The sequence below is a fragment of the Phyllostomus hastatus genome, unplaced genomic scaffold, assembly GCF_019186645.2.
Source record: "Phyllostomus hastatus isolate PE091 unplaced genomic scaffold, TTU_PhHast_1.1 phas_scaffold_129, whole genome shotgun sequence".
NCBI classification, from domain to species: Eukaryota; Metazoa; Chordata; class Mammalia; order Chiroptera; family Phyllostomidae; genus Phyllostomus; species Phyllostomus hastatus.
The window spans coordinates 29384866-29407793 of record NW_025334009.1 but is presented as its reverse complement, the minus strand read 5'-3'; the positions used below and the strand labels follow the sequence as shown (position 1 = coordinate 29407793).

The 22928-nt window shown below is 42.6% G+C and overlaps 2 non-coding genes across 2 annotated transcripts; both read left to right on the top strand.

Annotated features, from left to right (window-relative positions):
• The first annotated feature begins 8739 nt into the window (after positions 1-8739).
• Positions 8740-8811, top strand: TRNAC-GCA. Its single transcript has one exon. It is a non-coding gene; the product is annotated as a tRNA-Cys (tRNA).
• A 2431-nt stretch (positions 8812-11242) lies between these two features.
• TRNAC-GCA lies at positions 11243-11314 on the top strand. The gene has a single exon. It is a non-coding gene; the product is annotated as a tRNA-Cys (tRNA).
• The last annotated feature ends 11614 nt before the right edge of the window (positions 11315-22928 follow it).

The following is a 22928-nucleotide window of genomic DNA, read 5'->3' as shown; positions in this document are numbered from 1 at the left end:
GTTTTAAAACACAATCTATCCTCTGACTATAATTGTTTACATTTCTCTCAAATGCAAACTACATACCTTCCAAATCCCTACAAAAGTTTCATCTCATTAGGAAATCAGCCTCAATCTTGAGGTCCAGGTGCAAATGAGGCTCCTTGGTGTGGTTCCTCAAATCTACCTCCTCGAGTACCATCCTTCTCAATCTGAAGGTCTGTGAACTGAAGATACTGATTATCTGTCCCACTATGGTGGGACAGCCATAGGATAACTGCAATAGACACTTTTCTATTTAAAAAGAGGAAAACAGGAGGCACAGAACAGCCACTGGTCCATAGCAATTTAGAAATCCAGCCAGGCATGAGTGGCTAATTCCCTATGCCTCTTGACTCTGCCCTCTGGGATCTTAGTGTTTCCCCATGAGTTACCCTTCCCCGTCCATAGGAAATGGACTCAAAGGTAATGCCAAGAAATTTGGGAAGGGAGGCAACCAGTACCTCGGTCACCTGTCCATAGGAAGCAGAGCTCTGGTCCGAGAGTCTGATTCTGGATCACGCATCTGCTGTTCCCAAGGTATGTGATAAAGGGAGACACACAGCCCTGGTCCTTTTTGTGGGTACTAGACAGAAGTTTGTGTCTGATGTCACTCATACAAAGGTGGGGGGAGGGTGCCTAGGTATTCATTAAATCAGGTCAAGTGTAGGACCCAGGTAGATGCAGGAGTTTTCTGATAAGGCAAAGACTGAAGCTGTTTAACTTCATGTGAGCTTAATCAAGTCAGGAAATGCTTTATGCTTGGTTTTTCCCTAAGCTGAAATCACTTCCCAGAAGTCAGTTACGGCCCTTTGAGAGCTCTATTTTCCCAGAAACTTTAATATAATGTATGAATTTGCTTTTCTCAGGAGACATAATAAAGGAATTTTCACAAAAGCAGTCTTTTTTTAGAGCTACTAGAATATTTTCATGATTTGCTTACAGTTTATATTTCATGTACTTCCAAATAGGACTGAGGTAGTATACATATAAGAACACAAGATTATCAAAATAAAAATAAAGACTCAAAAACTAGATAAATAACTATACTAAAAATTAGAGTTAATTTAGTTAACAGTAATTGAATATTGAATTTGCTTTGGGTTTCATTCCAGAACATGTTTTTATATAGCATGTATATAATGTGACATATGTTTCAAAATGTACAAAAGTCTAAATATTTGCTTCTGAAAATATTTACTTTTAGCTCCTTTAAAGTTGCAGCTTCTCTGACTATATTTAGAGTTTTATTTCGAAGATTTATTTCAAATGGAATGTTTGAAGTTATAAGGGTCTTGAGAGATCATCATCAATTCCAGTTTTCTCTCTCTGCAGCTGAAGGTGGGAGAATCCAGAGAGATTCAGTGTCTTGTGCACAGATCAGACTGACTGAGCAGAGCTGGGCTTGACTGCTAGCCCAGCGTTCTTGTACTTATCCCATGAAAGAGTTCTTAGGTCTGAAGTGTTCAGGGTTACCGCCAAGTGAGCTTCAAGAGAAATGGAAAAACTTTATGTATTTGCAGTAAGAAATTATGATCTGACGTACACAGGTCTGATGTCAGATATAAAGTGACTTGACCGACAGGAACCAGCAGGTTCATGGCTGGACAATGGTGAGTCCTGGTGACAGCGGAAGCAGAGTAGAGACAAGGCTGAGAGTAAAATTGTGAAGATGCCCCAGGGGAGGCTAGGAGCGATTTTCCTGGTTCTGGCTCACAGTGAGACTCCAGAGAAAATGAGAGGTTAAATGTGGGCGTCACTACTCTCCCCTTCAGCCATTCAATGAAGTGAATGCCAGTAGCAAGTAGTATTATATCCAGATTTAAGAAACTCAGCCGCCCGCTGTTTCATTTCCTCCAGTAATTAGAGTTCAATCGGAGAAGCAGAACCCCGTAAGTGACGTACAGGGCTCATTATAGGAACGAGACCTTATGCAATCGCGGGAGCTGGTTGAGCAGCAGATCTCAGCCCTCTGCCCTGTGTCTGATGATATCCTGGTTACGTATTTTTAAGGAACAAACTTTCCCATAAGAAATTTTCTCTACCCAAAATTGTAACTTCTGAACCAGAACACCGCAATCTGAATAGATTGAATGTACCTTGTAAAAGGGCTTTTGTTTTATTTAGAGAATAAATTGAACCCTGGGAAAACGTGAATTGATTTGAGAGCGACAAAGAAAGAGGGAAGGCAAGAACGAAAGGGAGGAGACTTTGAAAGTAAAACACAGCACGTACAGGCTAAATCTAGAAGCTGCTTCTCCAGGATGAGAAAAATAGGTGAAACTTGGCCAAAAAGTCTGTATGGTTTTTTTCCATAAAATAAAAGACACATTTTCCATTTTCACCACTTACTTTATTGCTTTGGATATTTTGAGTATGTTGGTTATCTCCTTCATGATGTAACATTGATTCTTCTCAATTAACGTCTCAGTTTGATTGCTATCAATTTCAGATTGTCTACCCAACTGGGGGGCATTGTCCAGCAAGAAATCGCCAGCACAAAATTTGCAAACCACTTTTAGCACATTTGATCAGTCACAGCACCTTTTCCATACACTGCACAAATCCTTTTGTGTGTGTGTGTTTTAGTTGCATTTTTACCTTCCTTGAAATAATAAAGCATAGCATGCTGAAAATGTTGTGTATTTTTTCCATCTTCAATATTAAAATGGCTGCACAAAAATCCACCAATTTTGATTAATTTTTAATGCATGCTGTTATGACAGCTGTCATATACAATCTAAGAAAATTGTTTTGAATGAAGTTACAGGCAAGTAAGTGCTACTAGAGCCATCTTGAGAAAAACAAACAAACAAACTTTTTGGCCAGCCCAATAATATGAGCTTCACTTTGTTTTGTTGTTAAGTGGGTAATGAGAGAGGGCTAAACTAAATGACACAGTGACCATTAGGGGAGTGAATGTCAGGTGGTGGTATACCCTGTGGGAAGGAGTGAGCAGCATTGAGGGTTGCTATGGAGTTAGAGGAAGAATTTGCCTTGGTCTGTGAATCAGGCAAAATCTGTTCACTCAGTTGGAGGTTGCAGAGCAACTGACCACCATCAAGGGAAATCAGAGCCGACATGTGCTTGCCATTTCTACAAAAGGCACGTGTTTGTTTTTTTGAGGTGGCTGCTTCATTATTCATGTTTTTTTTTAAATTTTAGAATACAGGTATTTTTAATTCTGGTAAAATAAGACATAACATTAAATTTGCTATCCCAATCATTTTTAAGTATACAGTTCATTAGTCTCAAGTATATTCACACTGTTGTGCAATCTCTAGAATGTTTTTTTTTGCAAAAAAAGCTCTATGCCCATAAAACATGAATCCCTTCCTCTCCCCAGCCCTTGACAAATACATATTTCCCTTTCTTTTTTTAAAAAACCACTTCACTGAGGTATGATTGATATAAAAGGTGTACATGTGTAATATATACAGCAACTTGGTGAGTTTGGAAATAAGTATACACTCATGAAATCATTACCATATTCAAGCCCATAAACATCACTTCACCTCCAAAAGCTTCCTTCCACCCCTATATTATTTATTCATCTATAAGTAACATATTTCTCTTTTGTGGTAAGAGCACATAATATATGATCTATCCTCTTAGCAAAATCTTAGGTTAATGATCCAGGATAGTAACTGTGGGCCCTTTGTTGGGTTGTTGATCTTCAGAACTTGCTCATCTGCCTTCACTGAGACTTTGTACCCACTGACTGACACCTCCCCATTACCCGCCTCTGCCCAGCCCCCAGTAACCACTGTGCTGTCTACTCTCTAGTTTTATGAGTTTGTCTATTTTAGAGTCCTCATAAAAGTGGGGTCATACACTGCACTGGGCTTATTTTGCTTAGCATAATGTCCTCCAGGCCCATCTATCTTGTGAATGGCAAGATTTCCTTATTTTTAAAGGCTGAGGAATATTGCACAGTATGTTTATACCATATTTTCTTTATTCACTCATATGTTGGTAGACATTTGGTTGCTTCCACCTCTTAGATGTTGTGGGTAATGCTGCAGTGAGCATGGTGTGCAAATATCTCTTTGATATCCTGCTTTGAATTATTTTGGAATTTATACCAGAAGTGTTATTGCTGGATTATATGGTAATTTTATTTTTAAATTTTATTTATTTGCTTTTAGAGATAGAGGAAGGGAAGGAGAAAGAAAGAAACATCAATGTGTGGTTGCCTCTTGAGCGCCCCCCACTGGGGACTTGGCCTGCAACCCAGGCATGTGCCCTGACTAGGAATTAAACTGGCAACTCTTTGGTTTACAGGCCTGCACTCAATCCACTGGTGGTGAATACACCACCCAGGATATTTTTAATTTTTTGAGGAATCTCTGTATTGTTTTCCATAATAGCTACACCATTTTACATTCCCACCAACAGTGCACAGGGACCAATTTTTCTGCATCCTTGCCAATATTTACTTTTTTACGTTCTTTGATAGTGGCCAATCTGATGAGTGTGAGGCGACATTTCATTGTGCTTTTGATTTGCATTTTTCTTATGATTAGTGTTGTTGAGCGCCTTTCATAGACCATAGATACTTATAGAAAATTCTCTGTAGAATAAAAAGGGGGAAAACTAGGACAACAAAGTTTATATTACATCTTGTGGCCCTGGTAACATATTGCCTTTCTTTTTTCCATTGCACTGGATTTGAAATCTTCCCACTCAATTCAATCACTTTTTTCCCTTGAGATTTCTTGGCCACACTGTACTTTCTGACCTAGTCTCACTAAAAAGCTAAATTTTGAATTTGTGAGTCATAGATTGTTGGGATTGGAACAGGTTTAGGAGATATTATTACAACATCCTTGTTTTATAATGGAGGAAACCGAAGATTAAAAAGTGAAAAAATTCAGCTGGGAAAGAATACCCTAGTATAAGGGAGGAAATCCTTCTGATTTCTGAAATTTAATTTCTAATTCATTCCCCTTATGTTATAGTCCTATGGTATCTGGAAATGTTGGTAAGTCTCAGTTTCCAAAGCCCTGTGCTTGAGCACATTTTGAATCGCCACAGTTTCCCCCAGATCTCTGTGAGATGTTCTGTGCTATCATCCCCTCCTCTTTTGTAGCTTTGATGTGAATATTTGAGTGATAGGCTTTGGAGCTTGGGCTAGACTATTTGGCTTGTATACCTTGTGACTAAAACACATATTAACTTTCACTTTTGCTTATGTTCTGACTGTGAGCAAGTTTACACGTGTGACACCATGATGTGAAGGGAACAGAAGTTTGGAGTGCAACAGCAGGTCAGTCGGACCGTCATTACTGAGCTTCTGTCTTGGGGCATGTACTGTTCTGGGCTGCGTGAGGCCTCTGAAATCTCAACAAACATGGCGAGTATCTTCCCTGCCAGTGCAGGCCCCACTATTTTTCTCAGAGCTTGCTGAGTGTGTTAGGGTTCTGCTGAGAAACAGAAACAATACAGTGTATGTGCGTATATAAAAATCAATGGACCCTCGAACAACATGGAGGTAAGGGCACCAACCCCTGTGCAGTAGAAAATTCACGTATAACTTAAGTTGCCTCTCCACATCTACAGTTTCCCCACCATGAATTCAAAATACTATTTTTGATCCACAGTTGGTCGAATCCACAGACATAAACCAAAGGGTACAGAGAGGCAACTGTGTATTTATTGTAAAAAAAAAAAGTATAAAAGTGGACTCATATAGTTCAACCTGGTGCAGTTCAAGTGTCAACTGTAGACTTACTCTGGAGGCTGAACACCCCAAGCTCCATAGTCAGTGCACTGGAGGCCCAGCAGGGCAGATCTGTAGGTCCAGCCTGCAGACTCCGAAGACCCGAGAGCCAGGAGAACTGGTGGTGCGGCACCAGTCTGAAAGACAGCTGGCTCGAGACCCAAGAAGAGCTGAAACTTCCATTGGATTCTGAGGGCAGGTCCAGATGATGTCCCCGATCCAAGCAGTTTGGCAGGAAGGGGTCCCTCTCCCTCAGCCACTTTTTTCAAACCCACAGTGGATCGGATGAGGCCCACCCAAAAAGGGAGCATCTATGTCCTTTACTCAGTCTACTGATTCAAATATTAGTCCAGTCCAGAAACACCCTCACAGACACCCAGAACAATGGCCAAATGTCTGGGCACTCTATGGAGCAGTCAAGCTGCCATCTAAAATTAATCATCGTACTATGGTTACCAGTGAACACTTTCAAGATGACTTTGGGGACACATGGGCAAGTTCACCAGTTGTGTGAACTTGGGTAAGTTATTTAACTTTGCTGTGCCTCTGTTTCCTTCCTGGGTTGATTTAAGGGTTAAATGAATTAGTATTCATACAGTGCTTGGCATCATGCATGGCAAGTTGTAAGGGCAACCTGTATTAAATACAATTTTAACATACCCTAATGGCTATATATTTATTTTGATATGCAGTAGAAAGAAATACAATTGATATGATTTCAAGAATATTTTGGCATAAGATGAGGTTAAATTAAAAAAAGTGGGTTGACGTCAAGACAAATATTAAGTACCCACTAGTAAAGGAGGTGTGTGGAAATGGTAAAAATCAGGACAATGAAAAGTTAATGACTAGGTCTGGGAAATACCATGGATGAGAAAAGATAGGTAATATCTAGGGTAACCAACCAATCCCAACCCAGGTTTTCTGAGGAGGTTTCCTGGGATGCAGGACACTCACTGCTAAACCTAGGAGAATCCCCAGTAAATCAGAATGTTTGGTCTACCTGTGTGTAGCCACAGTTAGATATTTACCCCACAAACATTTATTGAGCACCTACATTGCTCTGGGCACTGGGGACTTCCAAAGCGCCCCTGCCACTAAGGTGCTGGTGGCAGGGTGCACCCTTTGTTCTGATCCTGCCCCTGCTGTGTCTGTGACCTGAAGCAAGGCTCTTCAGCTTCCCTCCACCTGCCCCAGCTAGGGACCTCCATCTAGATCCCTTCCAACGCTGGGGTCCTGTGATACGGAGCACATAGTATATCTGTCACTGCTAAAATTGCAACTCCCCCGCCCATAAAAGAACAATGGGCAGAGCAGATGGTGATTTTTTTCTGAGCTCTCAAGTCCAGCCTGAGGCAGGTTTGGAAAGAATGGGATGGAGTTTCTTTCCTTGCCGGGCTACCAAACAACCACAGCCTGATACAACATGACTGTCCCACACTCAGGATCCTTTGAAAATACCTAGAAAATGTGCATGGCCTGGGAAATTGGCCAAGGAGAGACTTCCCAACAGGTTTAAACAGGCAAGATCTCCATAAGAAGCACCTGAACAATTTATTACGGTGTGAGATGATGGCGAAGCCAAGACATACAGGTGGCTGCAATTATGGCTATTTCTGGAAGTTGAAAAGGAATCTTTGGTGGTGGGGCCAGGATAAACAATTTCCTGAATTGAATAAGAGCCTTTTGTTGGGAGCTCTGTTTCTTCTTATCAAATGACCTCTTGGAGTTGACAATATCCCAAGTTTCAGGCAAGTTATATTATGTAAGAGTGTAACTCACCTACCATCTGTTTTTGTGTGACTAAAATCCTCTTAGAATTATGGCTTGGAAAAGCCATCTCTCACAAGTCGTTCTTGATACAGTTTCCTTATCCACAATATCATTTTTTTATGATTTCATTTTCCTGCACTTGGCCGTGGTCTGCATATATTAAATGAAATATTGCAGATATAAACAGTTCACAGGTTTTAAATTGTGCACTTTGCTGGGTAGGATGATGAAACCTTGAGCTGTCCTGCCCTGTCTGGCCCAGGACTCTGGGCCGTGCATCGTCCCGTCATCCCCATGCTCCCCACCTGCTCCCTGCCTGTTATTACCTAGAAGCTATCTTGACGGTCAGATCAACTGTTGAGGTGTCTGAGGTATCTCAGGCCTTGTGTCCGGGCAACCCTGGTAGTAGCCTAATGCTACCACGTCACAAGGCCTGTGTCGTTCACCCCACTTCATCTTGTCCCATAGGCACTATGTCATCTTATTATCATCTCAAGAATAAGACTGAGTAAAAATGCAGTAAGATATTTTAAGAGGGAGACCCCATTCTTATAACTTTTATTATAGTACATTGTTATTCTTGTTTTTCTTATTAATTATTGTTGTTAATCCCTTACTGTGCCTAATTTATAAATTAAACTTTTTGATAGATAATATGTATAGGAAGGAACATACTATATATAGGGGTGGGCTGGTACCACCCCAGTTTCAGACACCCACCAGGGGCCTTGGAACATATGTAGTATGGATGGGGGAGGGTATTACTGTACTTATTTTTTCAGAATTAATTTAATGCAACACTTATCTGTTGAGAGCCAGGCAGGAGCTCAGCTCTGTGGAGTCAGGAAGAGGAATAAGAATCTCAGTTACTAGGAGCCTTGGCTAAGGGAAGCATGACAGGTGCCCAATCATCCACATTATATTGATGCTGCCACTTGTGGAAAACCTGATGATTTTTACTCTGACACTGAGGTTTGTTTTATGTAAGATATGGTGGACAGGAGAGGTTTTGGCTATTGGAAAGTCTAAGAAGAGTTTCTTGGCCTACAGAACTTAGTTCTCAAGAGCCCTGTATTTTTTCATTATAAACTTCTTTCTAACACTTGTAATGCCCAGGCTCCTTCCAGGCAGTGTTCTCTCTAATTATAGCTTCTCTGAATCATTGAAGGGTTTTAGAACCAGAATGTTGAGAGAGGGATAGACTTTAAAAACAAGTTTACTTCACTGGGGGTATAGCTCAGGGGTAGAGCATTTGACTGCAGATCAAGAGGTCCCTGGTTCAAATCCAGGTGCCCCCTGTTCCAGGCCTGTTTTTGCTTCCAAAGACTGTGGACTGACTTTGATTTTATTATTTTCTGTAGCTCATGGCTGGTTGAATTATAACGTCCTTTGTACATATGCCAGACATCAGTCTAGGTTCTTTACATTAATTATCTCTTCAATTTCTTGCCAACATTTTTCAAGGTACCTACTATCAGCATCTCCATTTTACATGAGGAGACTGAGGCTCGGAGATGCTCAGTAATTGACTCGAGCTCCAAAAGCTACAAACAGCAGGCCCAGGATGTGAACTCAGAGCACACACTCTCATGATTTCATTATACTGCTCATGCTTCTTTTGTCTAGTGACAACTGCTCTGCAACCAAATTACACTTAGCAATGCTCCCAAGGTGCTGAGACTGTTCACTGAGCTCTAGAACCTTTTGGGTGCAAAGCCAACCCAGCCACTGAGTGACTGTGACCACAGTTTGCAGTGTCCTGGGGCAAGTCATGGCACAGAGTCTTCATTCACGAAGTATGACTAGCAACAAGCATGAACTGGCCTGACCTTCAGGGAGCTGCATTATTTTCCTGCTCTAAACCTTGACAAATTTCTATTACCCTCCCCACATTCACTCCTTGCAGCCCAGCACCCTAATACCTTGGGCGCCTTCATTCGGGACCCAGGCAAGGGCCGGAGAGCAGACCTTAGTCTAGGTCTAGCTTCTGCCCACAACACAGGCACTGCTGTGTCTTTCAATCAGCTTGAACGACATATATTGAGCAGCTACTATGTGCCAGCCTGTGCAAGGTGGAGCTTAGAGGTGAGTAAGACACAGCCCCTGGGCTCAGTGTGTTCTCAGGAATGCAAAGGAGGCAGAGATTACTTCTATCTGTGGGAGGAGAGGTCAAGGGAGGCTTCTGAGAGGCTGGGGGTTTCACAGATGAGGAATGCTAACACTGGAGGGCTGGGAAGTGGAGGGAGCGTGTGGCGAGTGGCGGTTCAGTTGCAGGCAGAGAAAACTGCAGGGGCAGAGGCTGGAGCCCTATGGATGCAGCTGGAAGCAGCTGGAGCACATGTGTGCTGTGGGGAGTGTCAGCTGATGAAGCTGAAGCTGAAGAGGCAGATAGGGATCCACATGTAAAGAAGTTTTCTTGTGCTAAGAGAGACTTGGAGTGTTTCATGGTGGCATTTAAAGGGGAAGTGACCTGGATAGACCTGGTTTTAAAACAGGCTGGATGTTCCTGGATGGGTGTGAGGGATGGAGGCCTGGAGGCTGTTTAGGAGGTGGTGGTTCTGCTGGTCTGGGGATGGGGATGGATCTCAGTGACATCAAAGGTAAAATCAACAGTGCCCAGCGATTAACTGGAACTGGGGAAGAAAGGGTGGGAGGATCCCAGAGGTGTGTTGGGTATTTTGGCCAAACGACTGAGTACGAGGTCACCAACCAAGACAGGGAGGGGGCTGATGCGATGGTTAAACACCAGGGCCAGCACTCCCTTGAGCCTGCACTGGAATCCCAGCCCCACCGCCTCCTTGCTATGTGACCACTCTGGGCTTCAGTTTCCTTACCTGCAAAGTCAGTGTGTTAACCGCAGTAAGACCTAGCTCATGGGGGTTTTGCAATGATTCCTGGGAAGTTATGGGTAGAACTTTTAGGACCATGTCTCGCACGTGGCAAGTGTGCAGTAAATATGAGTTGTTACTATTATTACAAGAAAGCAAAATAGGAGGAGAAGCAGGTTTGGGCAGGAAGATGACAGGTTTTGGGGGGCACGCTGGGCTTGAATCTGAGGCTCCTGGAAGGCCTCTGAAGGGACAGAGTAGGGAGGGGTGTCTCGGGGCTTCAGAAAGCTTGCAAGCTGGAGCCCTGGCTGCTGTTTGCTCCTCAGCGCCGCCGCAGCTGACAGGTCTCTTCAGGGAGAATTTGTTGCGATGCCAGAGGCTTCCTGACCTTTTTTCTCATCGTGGATGTACACAAGACTAAAAATCCTCAGATTGGAACTCAAGAGCATAGGAATTCAAGGTGTTCAAAGGTTAATTTGAGCTTTGGAACATCCAGTTGTTTTTTTAAACTGTGAAATAAGACAGTTTGTCCAGGATGAGGTCTCCTGTGAAAATCTGATGAAAATGTGCACAATATGCAGTGTTTGTCTGTAATTTCGGAGTTGTACATGAGCCCCTGAAGTCCACTGTGGATACCCAGATAAGATTCCCTCCAGGTCCAACACTTGTTGGTCCATAATATTTAAAACATTCATGCATGTACCCAGAGATTTATGGGCAGCTGTTAGGTGCTGGGACGAGAGTGAGCATACAGGCTCTGGGAACGGCAGTAGGTGGCGTGCCTAGAAGGGAACTGGGATGAATTTAAATCCAGGTTGAATCTCAACGACACATGTACTTATGAAGCATGATGTAACTCATAAAAGTGGAATAGGTGTTTTATAAGGCATATATTATGTCAGGGGGTATAGCTCAGTGGTAGAGCATTTGACTGCAGATCAAGAGGTCCCTGGTTCAAATCCAGGTGCCCCCTATGTGTTTATTTTTGCTCCTCTTGGTAACTTTATTAAAATACTGGATCTGGTGTGAGGCCAGTAAGGTGCCTAGGGCTCAAAATGTAAGGAGGTGCTGATCCTCATGTTCTTGCAAGCACCTTGGCTCATTAATTTCCTCGAGAGTAGAGGGAATTAACATATACCCTTCCTCCAACAGACACACACACAAACACAGCCACATGTGTAAATACACACACCCACACACCAGATGTGTCTCATGCACACACAAGCCCACACATTATCACACAGACACATCAACAGACAAAAATTTATATCTACACACATGTGCTTCCTCACAGGTACTCTTATTCTCCTTTTCTGTATATTCAATCTTATTGACCAGACGTTTTCTGTTTTCCTTTCTTCAAATGCCTTATCTTTTAATAATTTTAGGTTTTCAGAACAGTTGTAAAGATGTAAGTTGGCCAGAGAGTTTGTTTGGATTTTTCCGTAAGATGGCTCTGGCAGCGCTTAGCTATTTTGTTAGACTGTATTGTGACAACTGTCATATCAGTGTGCATTTAAAAAAACTTATCAAAATCGGTGAATTTTTGTGTAGCCACTTTAATATTGGAGATAGAAGAAAATACACAACATTTTCAGCATAGTATGCTTTATTATTTCAAGAGGCAAAAACACAGCTGAAAAGCAAAAAAAAAAGATTGTGCAGTGTATAGAGAAGCTGCTGTGATGGATCAAACGTATAAAAAGTGGTTTGCAGTTTCGTGATGGAGATTTCTCGCTGGATGATGCTCCACACTCGGGTGGACCAGCCAATGTTGATACTGATAAAATTGAGATATTAATTGAGAATAATCAATGCTATACCATTGTGAGAGATAGCCAACATACTCAAAATATCCAAATCAATAAAGTTGTTTTTGAAAATGAAAAATGTATCTTTTATTTTACAAAAAAAACACATGAACTTTTTGGCCAGCCCAATAGTATAGAGAGGTCCCATACACCCTGTCCTCAGCTTCCCTGAATGTTACTGCCTTGTGTAACCAAGGCACGTTGGTCAAAACTGAAGTAACTATCGGTGTAACGCCATTAACCAAACCATAGTCTTCACTCGGATTTCACCAGTTTTCCTCCTAATGTCTTCATTGTGTGTTTCAGGGTCAGTCCAGGACACTATGTTGCATTGGGTCATGATTGTGTGTCCTCTATTTCCTTCCATCTCAGAGTTTCTCAGTCCTCCCTTTTCTTTCTTTCCTTCTTTCCTTCTTTCCTTCTTTCTTTCTTTCTTTCTTTCTTTCTTTCTTTCTTTCTTTCTTTCTTTCTTTCTTTCTTTCTTTCTTTCTTTCTTTCTTTCTCTCTCTCTCTCTCTCTCTCTCTCTCTCTCTCTCTCTCTAACTTGAACACTTTTTGAAAGTCCTGGTCAGATATTTTGTAAAATGCCCCTTACTTTGGGTTTGTCTAGTGTTTTTTCATGATTAGACTGAGGTTATAGATTCAGGAGAAAACAATCACAAAGCTGCTGTGCCCTCATTGTATTGGGGGTAGAAGAAAACCACTGCAACCATTTGAGAGTTTGCTTCATTGTACAATTTTCAAGAGTCTGGTGTCTGAGGTTCCTTGGGATATGCCTTCTAAAGTAAGGGACAGCAGGCAGCACAAAGCACATCACTTAGTAGGTCTCTTTGTACTTTGGTGGCAATGTATGTGGATGTGCTTCTCTGGTGTACTTACTAGATAACAATAAGCCATAATATTGTCAGTTTGGGGGAGGGGGGGTCCCAGAGCAAGAAAAGGGCCTGTGCTCAATCCAGGCTACCGGGAAAGCTGTTTCTCCCCATGGGTATTGTGAATTAGTATTGGGACTATAATTGGCAGCTTTAGTTTTGTTAATTTGCCTTTTCTTTGTTTCTACAGCACACTGAGTTTACTCTCTTTTATGTTATTATACGGTGTGTTGTCATTGTTTATATGCCTACTAGTCAGGCTAATCTTGGCTATACCATGGTAACAACCCTAAAATCCCAGGAGTTTACCACAGTAAAGATTTGTGTCTTATACATGCAAAGTCTGGTGCAGGTCTGTCAGTCCTTGTCCCTCTTGTAGCTATGGCATCGAGCAAAATGTGGCCTCTAGGGTCATTGGTCCAGGGGTGGAGAGGACTGGAGGAGTTCATAAGTGCCTTGTCCCAGGAGTGGCATGTATTGCTTTGCTCACAGTTCAGGGGGCAGGACTAGTCCCAAGGCCCCAACTTCATTGCGGTGGAGGTTCACAACTGAGAACACGTTTGGATACCTGATGAGTACGAATTCTCCCTGCCATTACCCATCTCACCCATTCCAATATGGGCCCATAGGTGGTGGCACTTTTTTCTGACTCTTCTTGTTATCACCAGGGGCTGGCAAGTACCTTGTTCACAGCAGGGACTCAGGAACTATTGGTGAATAACAGCTATTGATGAATTGAACAAATAAATAAATGAATGCCACAAGATATATAAATGACCTATGTTTTTAAATTATTTGGAAACGAATTATTATAAGGCAATAGTCATACTTCTCATTAAAAAAACACCAATTTATTGCTACTTTCCTAAACAATCTCTTAAAAGATTCAAAGTTTTATTTAAGATGACAACTTTGACTATGACCATCAAGTAAAACACAGAATAAGCTCTTTCGTGGCGTCTTGGAGGGGGTTGGCTGCTTCAGGATGAAGCTGAGCATGTTTCCCAGCCACTGGCTGCCAGAAACTCAGTGAAGCGGACAATGAACACAAACCACGTACCTTTTATGAGAAGCATATGGCCACAGACGTTGCTGCTGATGCTCTGGGTGAAGAATGGAATGGTAGGAACCACAAACAAGGCTGCCCCACGAAGCAGGTTGTCCTGACCCATGACCATGGTCATCTGCTGCTGAGTGAGGGGCACTCCTGTTAGAGACCCAGGGGGCGCTGAAGAGCGAACGTGCAAATCTTGTTCGGGGTTGCACTGTGGACGCCAATCTCCGTGTTCTCATCTTGGTCGTTGTGAAAAAAGGGGAGAAAAAATATTTCTGGTCTCACTGATAATGCTGTGCCTCATCACTGGGGGCCCAGAAGAACTAGCAGAATCCTCAAACTTTTCAATCTCTCTAAGAAAGATGATGTCTGCTCCTATGTTCTGAGAAAGCCTCTAACCACAGAAGGTAAAAAACCCAGGGCCAAAGCACCCAAGGTTCATCGTCTTGTTACTCCATGTGTCCTGCAACACAAATGTCGGCATATTGCTCTGCAGGAACCAGTACTAAGAAAAATAAGGAAGAGGCTGCAGAGTATGCTAAACTTTTGGCTGAGAGAATGAAGGAGGCCAAAGAAAAAATCCAGGAACAGATTGCCAGGAGACGTTGGCTGGCCTCTCTGAGAGCTTTTGCCTCTGAGTCCAGTCGGGAATGAGATTTTCTAAGAGTAACAAATAAATAAGAACAAACATAAAAAAAGGAAAACACAGAATAAGTTTTTAACAGTTTGTTTTACTGCTTTAAAAAAATAAATGTTGCCCTGGTTTACTACTTTAGAAAATAAATGTTGGCCTGGCCAGTGTGGCTCAGTTTGTTGCAGCATCATCCAGTAGACCAAAAGGTTGTGTGTTCAATTCCTGGTCAGGGCACTTACCCAGGTTGGAGGTTTGATCACCAGTTGGTGCATGCATGAGAAAGCAAACCAGTCCATGTTTTCTCTATCACATCAATGTTTCCCTCTATCTCCCCCACTTCCTCTCTCTCTAAAGCAATAAAAAAATGTCCTTGGTTGAGAATTAAAAGAATAATAATAAAATAAATGTTTACTACTGTGACCATCTTTCTAAAACGGTCTATATGACCTTTACCCATTATAATGTCAAAATACCTTTATCGTATAAAACTTTAGACATATATTGAAGAAGGTAGGGGAAATAAAATTTGGTTGGATCTTCACCACTGTCTTGTTTAAACTGTTGTATTTTTTAATATGTGGTTGTGTTTATACATGTGAGTTTGTGTTTTATGTGTGTATGTGCATAAATCATTATTAAATAAAAGTGCACCAGGCATACCTTAGGCAACATCCAGATCCTCTTGGCCTTGACTCTTTCTGAAGCCCTTGGGCAGCTCTTCTACCCTGGCTGCCCCTGGGGTGACCAAGCACGAATGGACTCTATTACCTTCACCCAGGCACTACCCTGCAGTCCCTTCCCTCCCACCTATGCTGGCTGCCACTTCCTCCTCCTCTTGGCTTTGGTCTTGCTTTTGAGATGTGAGAGGCCAAGAGATCCCTTTGGTGCCCCCCACAGGCAGAATCTGGAAGTGTTGAGGAGTTAACACACCACGGGTGGAAAACTTTCACCAGTGAGACGCAGAGCCGAGGGCTGGCGTCTTCTCCTGCCTTCCTTCAGACAGACTGTCCTGGGATGCAGCAGCTTACAGTATTAGGAGACAAAGCAATCAATTTCGGGTGCACTAGTTACCAAATGATGGCCAGCTGGGAAATGCACCTTTGAGTTGACTAAACCTTCTTTCTCTGCCTCACTCCCTTCCCCCTCACTCCTGGTCCCTGGCATCACACTTTCTGAAAGACTAATAGCACATAAGCTTTTGCCTCAAGCTCTAGGCTCTAGCGTATCTCAATAGAGCAGACAGTCTGGATGCTCTGCCAGTTTTCTCTTCAGCCTTTATTGCAATAATTCAGCCTGGCCAGATGCCCACGGCCAGCTTCTACATTTCTTTCCTGGAGGGTTGTTGTTGTTGTTGTTGGTGGTGGTGGTGGTGGTGGTCGGGGGGAGGAAGGCAGAGCCGGCTCTACAACTATTCATGGTAAGTCAGAAGTGCCAGAGAATGAATGGCCCACGGGAGTGTCCCTCAAACCGTGCCTGACCAAGTTGCTCTTCCCTTCAATTGTAAAAAAAAAAAAAAAAAAGAACAAAGTAAACAAATAAGTAAGTATAAAATACATAAATACCCCAGATTCCTTACCTCTTCTGGGGGTAACTCTGAGCCAGGATGCATTTTACCTGGTCCAGGCTTCCCCATAGAACTGAGTGGCCCTCAGTAGGAACGTTCCTGGCAGTGCAGACTTTACCAGCTGCTTCCCTTCCCATCTGGCTCCCCCCTCCTGGACCTTTGCGTCCTACAGGCACCCAATGAGCTGCTTGAGCTCGAATTACTGGGCTCTGTGGGAACCCAAGCCAAGACAGCCTAAGACATAATTTTAAAAATTATTATAAATGGATTTTTTCATTTAATAATATACCCTGTACATGACGTTAGATATTTTAAAACTTTTCTAAAATATATGAGTCTTAAATGCTGTGTGACATTTACCATATGGCATGTAAGTGATATGCTGGACATTTCAGTTGTTCTCAGCATTCCTATCCAACTTTAATGAACTCAGTGTTAAACAGACCTGGACAGGCTTTGTCTCTGGGTCAGAGCTGCAAATAAATAAACCACAAATGGGTAATTTTTCCACATAATAGGAAAGAAATAATCAACATAGACAATTCCTCTGACTTCTGTTTGGTGTTTTTTTTTGAAGGTTGTCATATTGCAGGGGTTCTTTAGAGAAAAATAAAAGAAATCTTGATTATATTCTACTTTAAAAGGAAGTAAATGGCATCCAAAATTTCATTAGACAAAGTACCATCTCTACCAGCTTTGAAAAGAAATATCAGCTAAAGCACATTATATGGCACTTTGCTACCTGAGGGAATTTTTTTTTTTTACTGTGGGGCAAATTGGGGTTCTCTCTCTCTTTCCCCCCCCTCTCTCCCCCCCCTCTTGCGCACGTGCACGCGCGTGCGCACACACACACACACACACACACACACACACAAACAACAATAGCAACAGAATAACTTCTAAAGTTTAATTTTAGTCCCATGAATGATTTGGGGCCAGTTAGCTGACCTCTGCAGTTTCTGGGTTTTTCTCATTTGTTCATCGGGGGTAATAATACCAATCTCCTTACTAAGTATGATGTCAGAATTATACAACATAATGTCAATGAGTACATACTAATTGCTCAGTGAATGGTGGCAACTATTTCACAGTGACTTTATTTTCAACAGTGAAAGAAGTAGCACAGAGCAAAGGGTGGAACTTAAAAAATATGAAGGAGGTATGGAGTGGAAAGTGCAGTTATCTGATTAGATTTGGGGAACATGAATGGTTCTCTGCTCAAAGACATTTCCTCTATACATTCTTCTTACTATGACAGACCTGGTACTGAATTCCTGTGCAATACCAGCCTTTCCACATAGCCCAGGCCTTCTCAAAGTGCACCAGGAGCATCGGCAACAGCCAGGAACTGGTTAGAAATGCAGATTACACACCTGGCTGGCGTAGCTCGGTGGAGTGAGCGCAGGCTGTGAACCAAAGCATCACAGGTTTGATGCCCAGTCAGGGCACATGCTTGGGTTGCAGGCCACGGCCCCCAGGAACCGCACATGGATGTTTCTCTCTCTCTCTTTCTCCCTCCCTTCCCTCTCTAAAAATAAAACAAAAATAAATAAAATCTTAAAAAAAAAAAGAAATGCAGATTACCAGTTTCCTCCTTTGATCTTGGAATTGGGATCTCAGTGGGGGCAGTATTCTGTTTTTTAAAAAAGCTACTGATACGCGTTCAAGTTGGAAAACCACTGGTCTAGCCTGAGCCTCTAACCTGGCTTGCCCAGCCCTTTGTCCCACGGCCAGTCCTGGGGGCCTTGCCTGATTCTTTTAGCCTTCATCCTGAGGTGATGCTCTTTGTACTGTCTCAATTATGTACTCCTTTCCAGCTCTGGTTTTGACCCCTCCTCTTTTGCATTATGAGTATACTTACCTGCCATGTGATGTGATTTCTATTTGTCCCTTGGTCCCTATGTCTGGTGGCTCCAGACATCTCATCCTTGGGCAACCTGGAGCCAAACAAGAAGCCAACATTTCTACTAGATTTTGGGCCCTGCAAGAGTAATGGCCCATTACTAACCCACCTTCCAGGCTCAGTCCTGCCCCGGATTCTGCAGCAATGGAACTCCAAGTCAGGGGAAATATAAGAACCTCTGAATGTATAGTTCTGCCTCTAGGACTCAGACATATGTGTGGTTCCTCTTGTTTTGACTGCCCTGATCTCCACATCTGAGTGTCTGTCTGGGCTGCTAGCTCAGTGCCCTATCTTCTGGGGCTGGAGTCCTTCCCACCTACTCTTAGTGGCTGAAGTCATGTTCCTCTCAGCATATTAGTTATCTAGAAACATATCTCAGCATATTAGTTGCTGCATAAAAATTAAGCCAAACTTATTGACTTAAAACAACAATAATCATTTGTTATCTCACATGGTTCCCAAAGGGCAGGAATTCAGAAACAGCCTTGTAAGTGGTTGTGGTTCAGGATCTCTCATGAGGTTGAAGCCTAGGTGTAGATGGATGAAGGCTTCACAGCCAATGAACCTGCTTTTTTCAAGGAGGCTCATACACCAGCCAAATAATGCTTGCTGTCGGCGAGAGGTCTCAGCTCTTTGCTGTCTTCACTTCTGCACGGGACTGCTTGGGTATCCTCATGACGGGGCTGCTAGCGCTTCGTACAATGAGTGCTCCAAGGCAGGGTAAAGCTGCTTTTAAAGACCTATTCCTTGAAATCATAAATCATCACTTCTCTCACATTCTATTTGCTAGAAGCAAGCCCCTAAGGTTCAGTCCACACTCTAGGGAAGGGGAATTAGGCTGTGCCTTCTGAGGGGAGAAGTGTCAAGGAATATGTGAACATATTTTAAAACCACCACAGTCAGCCTTTGGGACAAGTTTTCTGCCACATACCACCACATTCTCAAGATGCTTTGTTCTGCTTGCCCATTCTAGATGATTCTGAATCTTTGTAATTGGCCAGGTGTCCAGGACCACCCACCAGATGGAGCCCCTCTTCCATTGTTAAAAATCTGTTTGTGGTATTCAGTCCAGGTTGGTATTGATAATGATATGATTCAGTAATTTATGAGGCACCTACTGTGTGGCTTGGTAACTGGTGCATTTGGTCCTCCCTGATTGCCTGTTTCTAACCTGGTGAGTCTGACCTGTCTGAACATGTCAATCAGAGATTAATCTGAGTTAATAAGTTCGGACTTTTAGTATGTCACCCAGGCTCAGTGCTGCTGCACGAGGACATGCAGTTAGAACATAATGCCAAGCTGCTCAGTTGAGAGGGTGATTAATGGGTGAGACCAGCCCACAGTGCACCAGCCAACCTTGTTGGGACTGCTCACGTGCCATTGGCTTGCTGAGCATTAAATGCTCTGGGCTCCTCTTCATGGAAGTGTGTATGGGTTAGCATACAGTGGTCCTTGTTGGGTGTCTTTCAGTTGCACCCAGCAGAAGCCCAATTCAAACTGGTTTTAGCCAAACACTTAAAGATCATTTTTCATTTAGCAATGGTTTCATATTTGTTTCAAATATAGCTGGATCCAGGACCCCAAGTAATGTTGCCAGTAATCTGTTTCTCTAGCCACCCCAGGACAAGGCAGGACAGAGTCACTTGAGTTCATCCTCTTTCAGGCCATATGCTTTGGGGTGACCCATTCTTGGTTCAGAGCTCTAAGCCAGTCAATTGCATTTTTCTCTCTACAGTAATTGTTAAGGAGTAGAGTCACCACCCCAGCACAACCGATGCTTTTCAAAGGGACATTTTCTGGTTCTTTTGGGAAAGGGCTCCCTTTTTGTTTATTTACTTCCCGTGGGTCTTGACTGTGAAAGCATGCAAAGGCTGGAGCTATTTTTGCCAACTAAAAACCATGAGTTGTCTGTTCTGAGGCTGGAGCTGCTGGTAAGGACGAAGTTTCTCCGGGAATGGAGAGAAAAAACTCAAGAACTGCTGACAAGGTTGCAGCTGCTGGGACAACTTATGCCAGAAGCTGGACAACTGCTGCCCTTCACAATCATGATATCCAGAAAATTCCGTTTGTCATGTTTTCTGTCACCTGCAAACACACGTTCCTTGTGAGTGTACCCCGATACCACACTGCTCAGGGGACTCCAGAGGCTCAGGAGGACCTGGTGCTGCTCTGCATGCCCGAAGCCCAGGCTTCTTACACATGAAGCCCTGACACCGGAATTCCAGTTCACCCCTCCGCCCTGCTGGGCTGTTTCTCTCTTCATAAATCCTTGATAAGAAGACATGCCACCTGATTAGAACGCTTGTGAAATTCTTTGTTTTTCCAAAATGTTAGCAATAGTGCACTGCGTATTAATATTTCTTACTCTTGCTTTTTCTGCCTTTAAAAAAATCTTTTCCTCTGCAAAATAAAATGTGTCCTTTCTTTTTTTAAAGAAGACCAATGATCTAAATTCACTTTTTAAAAAATATTTATTTATTTTTAAAGAAGGGGAGGGAGAAACAGAGAAAAGGGGAGAAACATTGATCAGTTGCCTCCTGCAGGCCCTCAACTGGGGACCTGGCCCGCAAACCAGGCATGTGCCCTGACTGGGAATCAAACCAGCCGCCTTTCAGTTGTCGGGAGAATACCCAACTCACTGAGCCACACCAGTCAGGGCTATATTCACTTTTTAAGGTATAAACAACTGGACTAAAATATCCGCCTCTGTGGTGGGAGGTGGGAGGATTCAGGGCCAGACTGGCTGTCTCTCCCCAGTTCCCTCACTTATCTTCCCCTACCTTCCTAAACTGGGCTTTCTGGTACTGTAAAGAAATGCAGTTATTCAGAAAACTCCAACACCAGTGAGATGTTAACTTGATTTTGTGTTAAATCTAAGTTTATCCCCAACAGTATTATTTTGAGAAAATACTCCATTGATTTGTATGAGTAAAGTAGGTTTACTGTGGAGGAAATTAACCGTATTATAGAGACACCAGGAAAGAAAAGGGGGATGCAAATGTAATGGGGAGGAAGAGGAAAGACAGAAAGGACGAGCAGACGAGAGAGGAAGGTGATGTAAATTGGGATAAAACTATACTTGGGTCAATCTTTGAGGATGGTGTCAAGCTTTGGTTAGATAATAGAATATTGGTAGGGTTGTCATATTCAGCAAAAACAAAGCCAAACAAAGGACACCCAGTTGAATTTGAATTGTAGATATATAATTAATACTTTTTAATTATAACTATTGCATGGCAATCCTTCAATGTAAGAATTTGGGGATTTCCCTTTTCTAGGGCTGATGGGTTATGCTGCTAGCATCTGCAACCTACAGATGCAACTGACCCCAGCACGTGTCCTGAGATCAAACCATGGAGCAGTTTTACTTTAAGTTCCCAAAACTTCTGGACTCTTCCTTGTTTCAGCAGATGCCTTTAGTGGACTGAAAGGCTCACATATTCTGAGTAGGATGACTCTATTTCTTTTTTTTTTAACTTTTTATTATGAAAAATTTTCCAATACACACAAAAGTGGCATGATAATGAACTCCCATCATCCTGTTTGAGGGCCTGTCAGGATTTTGCCAATATTGTTTCATCTCTCCTCCTCTCCCCCTTCTATTTTGTAGGAGTGTTTTAAAGAAAATCCCAAACTTCATGGCATTCTTAGATACAACGTTTCTTCCTCAAATTTTATATTTTCTTTCTTGTCCTTAAGCATATCTAATCTGTTTAATTTTGCCAAGATCCTACTTTTTACCCTTAAATACTAAATATAAAATAATGGTCTCTCCTTCAAGAGATAATATTCTTTTGTTTCCTACCGCAGACCATTTCTGGAGCTCGTGATTTCTCGTAACTCTGGCAGCCTGTTCAGGCCTCACAGAATTTATCGTGCATTGTGTTGAGGGGTCTGTGGTGGGAGGGGATGGAGGGTGGGAGCGAGGGAGTGGGGAGTAAGGTTGGGGGTGAAGGTTGTCATATTTTGGCTTTCTTGGCAACTTCCTTCCTATGAGAAATACTAATCTTGTCTCTCTATACTCCCAACTTTATGCATTATGCAAATGTATACTTTTTAAGGTAAATATTGGATCCTCTGATTTAATACTTAAATATGTATTCCTGGGAATAGGTTTGAAGATACTGAGAACAACATGATGGAAGATAATGGTTCTCAAATGTTAATGTGCACAGAATCCCCTGGAAGGCTCCTTAGAACACAGATCCTACTCCCCACCCCAGAGTTCCTCATTCAGTTGGTCTGGGCTGGGGTGCAAGAATTTGCATTTCTACAATTTCTCAGGGGGTGAGCTGCTGGTTGTCCAGGGGGCGCACCATGAAAACCATTGGTATAGTAAAATCTTTTTGGTTATATAAACCTGGAGAAGAATCCTTATTCTGTGACCTTGGGCACCTTACTTAACCTTTCAGATTTAGTGTCCTCATCTGTGACCAGCAAATGTTCATTCCTTCTTGTTTTCCAATAATGATTTGCCGCTTTGAAGAGCAAGAGCCCACTGTTCCTTCAAGTTGCTTTGTCAGCAGCTCATTAGAAGTGCTTTGGCCTGTATTCACTTCTCAGAATCCAGCAGCACCTCTAGGGCAGAGCTTTGGGTACACAAGAATGAAGGTTGAACACAGAAGACTGTACTCTAGCTCCTGAAGACAGGGAATGAGGATGAGATGGGCATAGTTCATTCATTCAGCACATATCTTTTGAGCATCTACTATGTGCCAGGCACTGTTTCAGCTGCTAGAGCTACAGTTA